The sequence below is a fragment of the Erinaceus europaeus genome, chromosome 2, assembly GCF_950295315.1.
Source record: "Erinaceus europaeus chromosome 2, mEriEur2.1, whole genome shotgun sequence".
In the NCBI taxonomy this organism is placed as follows: Eukaryota; Metazoa; Chordata; class Mammalia; order Eulipotyphla; family Erinaceidae; genus Erinaceus; species Erinaceus europaeus.
The window spans coordinates 125,477,555-125,487,960 of record NC_080163.1 but is presented as its reverse complement, the minus strand read 5'-3'; positions in this window follow the sequence as shown (position 1 = coordinate 125,487,960).

Genomic DNA, 10,406 nt, shown 5'->3' with positions numbered 1-10,406 from the left:
AAACAACACTTCCTATTTGGTACAGTTAAAGTACTGCTTCTCAAGTTTGTCCTAAAACTCAAGTTTGTAGATTGTAACTTAAAAGTAGAACATGAAGCTTTGGGGATGTTAGAGATAAAGGCTTTGTAATCTCAAGTATTAGAAAGTTTTATCTTCTTTATAGCTCTCAGCATACTCCTCTGTTGTGCCATTGGTTATACTTAAAACTAGGAGAGGACAGTCTCGGTCCTTTGGCTGAAAGACTGTTAAAAGACATGAATTTCAATCTAGTTGTTTATAAAGATGTTAGGTAATGTTTTTATGGCAAAAAAAAAAGTGGGCTAAATATTGTTTTGCAATCTTTAAATGCAAAGGATTCTTAGTTGTGTAAAGAAGTGGTATTTATTAGATGACACTAGTTTACATAACGAGATACTTGTTAAAGAACAGATGCAGTAGCAAGAAGATACACAACAGTAGTGCATAGGACTTGCACAGAAAAAGACAACAATTCAGTCCGCAGCACCACCAATAAGCCAGAGCTGACTAGTGCTCTGGAGAGAGAAAGAAGAAAAAAAAAGTCAAAGGATTTTTCAGGTTCTCAAATTAACAAGTGTGGATGCTAAATGAAAAATATGCTCCTTCGAGGGACCAGGTGGTGGCACACCTGGTTGAGCACATATGTTACAATGTGCAAGGACTCATGTTCAGGCCCCAGACCCACCTACAGGGGGAAAGCTTTGTGAGTGGTAAAGCAGTGTTGCAGGTGGCTCTCTGTCTCTTTCCATCTCTATCCCCACCTTCCTCTCAATTTCTGGCTGTCTCTATCCAATAAATAAATAAAGATAATAAAAAATTAAAAATATATGTGTTCCTTTGAAAGGAGCCAGTACCCAAACTATGAATGAGTAAAAGTAGTATTGTCTATAAAACACTTAAATTGGAAGATAAAACAGTATTCACTCAACTCTTTCAACAAACCTCAGGAAAAACTAAGTTTTATATTGTTTTACTAATAACAAAATAAATATAACAAGTTCTAAGCCCACAAACTCAAAAATAGTCAAAGTTGACTATGGAGCAAATTGCCAAATCCCTTTCATTACTTTTTGGTACGTAACTCTCAAAAGCAAATTAATATTATAGTGTATAAGGCTGAAAAATAGTAGTCGAAACAAGTAAAACCTTTTTGAGTGCATCTGTGAAATAAAATATTTTAGAAAATGAAGAAGTCTGGGATGCATATCTCCATGGTGAATTTGTTATTTCTGAAAATTCATATGGTAACTGGGGAGACATCAAAGTGGATAAAGCATAGGACTAGCATGGATGAGGCCCTGGATTCCATATTCCTGGTACCACATATGCCAAAACAGCGGCCTGTGGCCCCTTACTGTCCCTTTCTCTCTCTCTCTCTCTCTCTCTCTTAAAATTTTAAAAGCAAATTGTAAGTACATATATTATCTCAATGTGAAAACTTTTTTTCTTAAAAAAGTGAGCCTATTAGCATGATTTATGTCAATAAGACTTTGTTTCAAGCTTGGCATCTTCTTATTGCTTTTGCTTGCAGCTTTTTTATTCTTTGCTTTCTGGTGTTCCACTGCATTTTCCTTGTCCTGGGTGAAATATTTGGTGTTATGATTGCATCTCAAACATGTTGCTGCTTACGACTGAATTTGAAATTGATCCCTCTCCTACTTTATCTTCTTTTTCCTTTGCTGTAATGAGAAATTTAATGACTTCAGAAAATGTAGTGCTCATGCTGCAATAAAAATTTGGCTAAGTCAATCTATCTGAAATAACTTTTCACAAAAGGATATTTAATTATAAAACACTCTTTGATAACATTTCCCTCCCTAAGAAGAGAAACTTCAAAAATTAAGATTTTACAGTCAGATAGTTCAGCAATAAAGTGCATATCTTTATTGGGCTTGATCTCTGACGTTACATAAAAAAATAATTTGGGCTGGGCAGTGACATACCAGCTGAGCACACATAGTACTATGTCTTAGGACCTGTGTTCAAGCCCCTAGTCCCCACAAACAGTGAAGTAGTGCTGCAGGTATCCATCTCTCTCCCTCTCTCTTACCTACTCCCCTGTGAATTTCTCTCTGTCCTACCAAATAAAAAAATTAAAAAGGAAAAAATGGGGGATCAGGTGGTGGTATACCAGGTTAAGTGTACATAGTGCAAAGCCAAGGACTGGCAAAAGGATCCCAGTTTGAGCCCCCTGCTCCCCACATACGGGGGGGTCACTTCACAGGTGGTGAAACAGGTCTGCAGGTGTCTTTCTCTCCCCCTTGTCTTCCCCTCCTCTTTCACTTTCTCTCTGTCCTATCAAACAGCAGCAGCAATAATAGCAACAATGGGGAAAAGATGGCTGCCAGAAGCAGTGGATTCATAGTGCAGGCAAGCCCCAGTAAGAACCCTGAAGGCAAAAAAAAAAGGCTGTTGTTGGTGGTGGATCTGTTGTACAGACATAGTCTCTACAATAACCCTGGTGGCAATAATTTTTTAAAGCATAAAATAGAAAGCTAAATAAAAGAACATTATAAATGGTGGGGTGGTACTCCAGTTTCCCACCCCACCCCCATCTCTCTCTAACACACATGCACACGCACAAAAGGTGGGACCAGGCGATAGCATATTTAATAGAGCTCCTCTTTTTTTTTTAATATTTATTTATTTATTCCCTTTTGCTGCCCTTGTTGTTTTATTGTTGTAGTTATTATTGTTGTTGTCGTTGTTGGATAGGACAGAGAGAAATGGAGAGAGGAGGGAAAGACAGAGAGGAGGAGAGAAAGATAGACACCTGCAGACCTGCTTCACAGCCTGTGAAGCGACTCCCCTGCAGGTGGGGAGCCGGGGTTCGAACCGGGATCCTTATGCCGGTCCTTGTGCTTTGCGCCACCTGCGCTTAGCCCACTGCACTACAGCCCGACTCCCAGTAGAGCTCCTCTTATCATGCAAGTGACCCTGAGTTCCAGTCTAATACTACATGAGAGCACCATGGAAAAAAACAACCATGGAGATACAAGCAAATAGTCAGAGAAACTAAGCTTTCACAGAATCATGAACACTATTAGGACTAGTGTTATTTACATCAAATATTGACTTTCTAGTTTTTTTCACAGAGTACATGAAAATTAAAGCAACTGAAATAGGTAAGTACTATATGCACTTAACTGGGCACCACCTGGCCCCCTATGTCTTCAAATTAGTTGTCCTCAAGCAGGAAAATCATTTCACTTTAAAAGATACACAATGAAGAGAAATATGTAATGTGAGCTAAGTAGGAGAAAAGTCCATTTTTATAGATGTGAATATAGATGTGAATAGATGTATATATAGATGTGAATATCAATTTACTAGTGGTTACTTATGGAAAGTACCTTAGGTATTAGTTTTTTTTTTTTTATTTCACATTACAAAGGCCAGGATCCAGAGTAAATCTGATTGTAAATACATGGCAGAAAGAGCTGTTCTCCAATTTAAGTCTCAAGTACTGTTTGCAAACAAATTGCACTAAAATGAAAGAACTGCAAAGAGCCTTGGGTATTAATCTCATTTTCTAGGACAAAGGCAGAGAAATACAATTTGGCAAAAGTTGGGTAAAACAAAAAACAAGTCTAGGGAGTCGGGCGGTAGCACAGTGGGTTAAGTGCACATGGTACAAAGTCCAAGGACCGGAGTAAGGATCCCAGTTTGAGCCCCTGGCTCTCCACCTGCAGGGGAGTTACTTCACAAAAGAGTAAAGCAGGTCTGCAGGTGTCTACCTTTCTCTCCCCCCTCTGTCTTCCTCTCCTCTCTCCATTTCTCTCTGTCCTATCCAACATCAACAATAACAATAACTACAACAACAATGAAAAACGACAACAAAAGGGAAAATAAATATTAAAAAAACAAGTCTAATATTAATTTCCTAGTTTGGGCTCTTTGGAAAGAAAGGAAGCTAGTTCTTTTACTACTTACTGTACTAGAAACTGGATTTTTCCTAAGACTGTGTTTATAAAATTATACAATAGCTTTGATGATCTAGAAGATCATATTTTGCTATAACATCACAAGATGACAACAAATTGATATGATGGCATGGTATTAATATGCAGTTTAGCCTAGTGTAGTGCAAATTCAGGAAGATAGGTTGAGGAAAAGGGTTAGGGAAATGAAGTGGTTTAAGAATTTATTAATGATTTGATTTTATTTTTAAATATTTTTATTTATTTATTATTGAATACAGACATAGAGAAATTGAGATGGAAGCAGGAAATAGTGAGGGAGAGAGACACTTGCAGCCCTGCTTCATGATTCATGAAGCTTTTCCCCTGCAGGTGGGGACCAAGGGTTTGAACCTGAGTCCTTGCACACTGTAATAAGAGCATTCAACCAGGTGACCACCACCTGACCCTTGATTAATGATTTTAAAGTAAGGACCATCAGTCAACAAGTCAGAAAGCTGAGTTTTGATGACTGTTAAAGAGTAAAGCCCCACCAAACTCCAATGACAATTTGCCTATTAATGTGATTTTTGTATGATTTTCAGTAGTCAGTCATTCACTAGAGGAAAATGACTACAGTGATAGCATCATCTGCTGGTAAGTAGTAGCCAGCACAATGTGTAAGAAGAAAAACTCAAAGCCAAACTTCCAAATATGACAAGCCAGATAGATAGATATAAATGAAACAGAAGGACTTCAAGAAATTACAGACACAGAGGAACTATCAGAGAAAGACTACAGAAAACCCATCATGAGGACTCCCCAAAAATCAAAGCATAGTATGGAGAATCATTCAAGAGTGAAAGAATATTTCACGGAGCCAGGTGGTGGCACACCTGGTTGTATGCACATATTACAATGTTCTAGTACCTGGGTTCAAATCCTTGGTCCCCACCTATAGGGGATAGCTTGCCAAGTGGTGAAAAAAATGCTACAGGTGTCTTTCTCCTTTTCTATCTTCCCTTACCCTCTCTATTTCTGGTTGTCTCTATCCAATAAATAAAGATGATAAAAATTGTCTTAATTTTAAAAAAGAATATTTACTAAGAAGTTAGGAAACACAAAAGAAGAGCTCCAAAGAGAATTCTTCTCCTCTTCCTCCTCCCCCTCCTCCCCCTTCCCCCTCCCCCTCCCCCTCCTCCTTCTTTTATGTGCCTCCAGGGTTATCAATGAGGCTTGGTGCCTACACTACAAATCCACTGTTCCAATGGCCATTTTTTTCATTTTTTTTTTTTTATGTATAGGACAGAGAGAAATTGAAGGGGGAAGGGAAGACAGAGGGGGAGAGAATGATAGAAAGATAGATACCTCAAGACCTGCTTCACCACTTGTGGAATCCCCCCCCTCAAGTGGGGAGCCAGGGGCTTGAACCAGGATCCTTGAGTGAGTCCCTACACTTAGTACTATGTGCACTTAACCTGGTACACCACCATCCGGCCCCCAAAGAAAGTTTTCTAAGCAGTTAGGAAACATGAAAGAAAATTTCAAACAGAATTTCTGGGTGTGAAAGACACTTTGCAATATAAGATCAGGTAGAATATCTAATAAAAAAAAAAAAAAAGAAGAAGGGAGTCAGGCTGTAGAGCAGAGGGTTAAGCGCAGGTGGCACAAAGCACAAGCACCGGCAAAAGGATCCCAGTTCGAGCCCCGGCTCCCCACCTGCAGGGGAGTCGCTTCATAGGCGGTGAAGCAGGTCTGCAGGTGTCTGTCTTTCTCTCCCCCTCTCTGTCTTTCCCTCCTCTCTCCATTTCTCTCTGTCCTATCCAACAACGACAACAACAATAATAACTACAACAATAAAACAAGGGCAACAAAGGGAATAAATAAATAAATATTTTTTAAATAAATAAATAAATAAAAATCTCATTTAAAAAAAAGAATATCTAAACTAGAAAAATACAATTATTCCCACTATTTCAATTTATTTTCTTAAAGATTTTATTTATTTATTAATGAGAAAGATAGGAGGAGAGAGAACCAGCCATCACTCTGGTATATGTGCTGCTGGGGATTAAACTCAGGGCCTCACGTTTGAGAGTCCAACACTTTATCTACTGCACCACCTCCCAGACCACCACTATTTCAGTTTAAAGATGGAGAAAAAAAAGGTTTAGAAGAATGTAGCAACACTCTATGAAACTGCAGACTACATCAGAAGGTTGAACATGAGAGAGATAGGAATTCCTGAGGAAGAAGACAGGGTGAAGGGAACATATTCAAGGAAATTATAACTGAGAATTTCCCTCACTTGGGCAATTCTCAGAACATATGTGTCTAGTAAGAGAGCATGCACCCAGGTACATGAATGCAAAATGACCAACATGGACGGGAGGGTTGGGGGATGTAGACAGCATAATGGTTATGCAAGAGACTCTCATGCCTGAGGCTCTGAAATCCCAGGTTCAATCCTCTGTACTACAGTAAGCCAGAGCTGATAAATACTCTGGTAAAAAAGAAAGAGAAGGAAAAAAAAAAAAGACAAAATGACCAACATTAAGTTCTAAAAAGAGTGCTTTGTTTTAAGTAGGATTACTGTATCACGTACCTGGCCAAATAGCAAGATTTCCCTTGAGCATATTGACAGTGGATTAGAACCTCAGTGAGGACCACATTCTATAAACATTTAGGTTTCATTTAGACTTGGACACCAAAGACCAGTTTGGAAGCCCTAATTTAATATGAATGAAAATTAGAACAAGACCTAGAGTGACTTTGTTCACAGAGAAACAAGCTAAACCTGAGCCAATGTAAGTCAGATCCCAGTGGGACCCAAATGAGGAAATGCCAAAATGCAAAACACCGTATCTATCCACAGAGGAAATCTGTCAATATTCTGCTATTTGTTCAGGAAGGATGCTACAGATTTTGAGTAAATGTGTGTCTTTTCTTTGCTTAGACTGACCTCATCTTAATTCTAAATTATGTTTACCCATAAACTTACAGAATTTACAATTTCAACTCCTACCTAAATGGAGTCTTTATTCTTTTGCTTTCTTTTTTTTTTTTTTTCTTTTTTTGCTTGTTTTGTTTTGTTTGTGATGACTGGCATCAGACTAGGACCTTTCAATGTACTCTACTGCTAAATCATCTCCAAATCCCAATTTCTTATTTTATGCCCTTATGAGAGAAAGTCACCAAAGCATCACTCATAGAGTGATATTTCTGTCTTTTAGTGTCATGTGATTCTAGGGATCAATCCCATGGCCTCATACATGGAAGGCATGCACTCTACTACTGAGTTACCTCCCAGTGCCAACAATTTTTATTTGTTTAGGAGATAGTCTATTATGTGGCCAAGGAAATAATTCAACTGGCAGAGATAGTCTGGCATGTCTGAGGCTTCTAGTTTGGTCACTAGAATGGTACTCTGATGTCTCTCTCTTTCTCTCTCAGAATTCTCTGCCTCATATGAATTAAAATAATAATTTAAAAGGGGGTCCAGGGAGATAGCACAGTAACTATGCAAAGGAATTTCATGCCTGAGGCTCTGAGACCCCAGGTTCAATCCTCAGTATTACCATAAGGCAGATATGAGCAGTGCTCTGGTAAAAATAAATAAAATTACATATGGGGACCAGTGATGATGCACCTGGTTAAGTGCACACATCACAATGCATAAGGACCTGGGTTCAAGCCTCTAGTCCCCACCTGCAGGAGAAGCTTCATGAGTGAAGCAGGGCTGCAGTTGTCATTCTTTCTCCCTCTCTGCCTCCCCTTCCACCTCAGTCTCTCTGTCTCTATCAAATAAATAAATAATTAAAAATAATAAACATTTCAGGTCCTCATGCACAATGATGAAGGAGGACGATGAAGGGGATTTAGAGTGTTCTGAAGAAAACTGAAAAATTTTACACATGTATCAACAATTATACTTACTGTCGACTGTAAATCATTAATACCCCCAATAAAAATAAAGTAATAAATACAATTATGTTTGTATTGATTATGTAGTAAGGTGCACAAAACAGCTTGGTAACTCAGCCAGTAGTACACACACTTTGCCATGCTCAAGACCTAGGTTCAAGCCCTCAACATCATATGAGAACACCACACATAGGAAGCTTCATGAGCTGTGAGGCAGTGCTATGGTATCTCTTCCCTCTCGTTTACCTGTGATTGGGAAAAAAAAAAAGTTCAGAAGTGGTGGAACCATATAGGCCTGAAGCCCTAAAAGTACCAACAGAAAACAAATTAAAAATAAATATTCTGTTGTAACTTAAATGTTTTAAAACTATTTTAAGTCCCCAAAAGTATATCTGGACTGAGCAGGTGGGGCTCAGTTCCTCACTCAAGCTGGTATGTATCCTTCTCAATAAAACCCTTTTGACTATCTTACATATTGTACTTAATCATTGCTCTGCTGCTTGTAAAGGAAAAAATATATATCTGACTTAGGTGGCAGAATTGGAGGATCCATAAGTGTAGTAAATTGGTCTACCACCTCCACTATCCAGACACAATGAAAGCTATGGACCGACCTCTTCTTGGAGGCAGAATCCAGATGATTTCCTCATTCAGCAAAGATGTTTAGTTAGTTAAGAATTAATTATAAAGAAGTATCCAGCAACAAAAAAGCAAATGAACCCATCCAAAAATAGGCAGAGGATATGAACAAAACATTCACTTCAGAGGAGATCCAAAAGGCTAACAAACATATGAAAAACTGCTCCAGGTCGCTGATTGTCAGAGAAATGCAAATAAAGACAACATTGAGATACCACCTCAATCCTGTGAAAATGGCATACATCAAAAAGGACAGCAGCAACAAATGTTGGAGAGGCTGTGGGGACAGAGGAACCCTTGTGCACTGCTGGTGGGAATGTAAATTGGTCGAGCCTCTCTGGAGAGCAGTTTGGAGAACTCTCACAAGGCTAGACACAGACCTTCCATATGACCCAGTAATTCCTCTCCTAGGGATATACCCCAAGGATTCCATAATGCCCAATCAAAATGATATGTGTATACCTATGTTCATAGCAGCACAATTCATAATAGCTAAAACCTGGAAGGAACCCAGGTGTCCAACAGCATATGAGTGGCTGAGAAAGTTGTGGCATATATACACAATGGAATACTATGCAGCTATTAACAACAATGAACCCACCTTATCTGACCCATCTTGGACAGAGTTAGAAGGAATTATGTTGTCAGCTAAGTCAGAAAGATAAAGATGAGTATGGGATGATTCCACTCATCAACAGAAATTGAGAAAGAAGAACATAAAGGGAAACTAAAAGCAGGATCTGATTAAATCAAGAGTAGGGCACCAAAGTAAAAACCCTGTGGTGAGGGAGAGGGTAGACATTAGGCTTCTCGGGGCGGCGGGGGTGGGGGAGGCGGTGGGTGGGTGGAATGGGACACAGTCTTTTGGTGGTGGGAATGGTGTTTATATACACTCCTATTAAAGTGTAGTCATATAAACCACTATTTAATTGATATGAGAGGGGGGAAATTGATCATACGTCTCGAACTTTTTAAAACACAGACTGAGTCTTTTTAATACATAAGCTGAGTCTTTGATATGTTGACTCTCTCAAAAGCCTAGACCAGGGAGAACAGAAGCAACCGGTAGCACAGCTATATACAAGATGCTGGGTATTATACAGCAAACCCTAACAAAGGGACTTTTCAAAGTTAACCCTATTACCAAATAATGAGATGATAACAATAACTATGCATTGTCCTCTTGAACCCTAAGACAGCAGGGACAGAAGAACCTCACATTTCCACTATAGAGCCTATATTTCCCCCAGTCCTGGAACCTGAGGGTGGGACCCACTTTCCTGCATGCTTCTCTCAATTCAAATCAAATAATATTGCATCTGCGGATTGCAACTTAATCAACGCAACGAGTGCCACCTCAACATGCTTCACTTCAGACTGTGTCCAGAGACTTCAGGTGTGGAATGACAACCCTTCAGCTTCATCACTTAAGTGAGAACTTTCCTTTCATAGTATTCTCAATTCCATTCCAGGTATTCCACTCCTTAATAAAGTCCCCAAACCTAGATATAGTCCAGGTCCCCTGAGATAGAGCATATGTTCACACGTCCCCATAAACCAGGGAAAATATATATACCTGAAGGCAGAAGTACACAAGAGTCTGCAGGGAGTACCCCCAACACTTCATCTGCACTATTCCAGCCTTTAAGTCCATGATTATTCAACAATTTGTTTGGTTTTGTATGTTAACTCTCTTTTCAGCCACCAGGTTCCAGATGCCGGCATGATGCCGACCAGACTTCCCTGGATTGATGACCCCACCAATGTGTCCTGGAGCTCTGCTTCCCCAGAGATCCACCCTACCAAGGAAAGAGAGAGGCAGACTGGGAGTATGGATCGACCAGTCAACGCCCATGTTCAGCGGGGAAGCACTTATAGAAGCCAGACCTTCCACCTTCAGCAACCCACAACGACCCTGGGCCCATG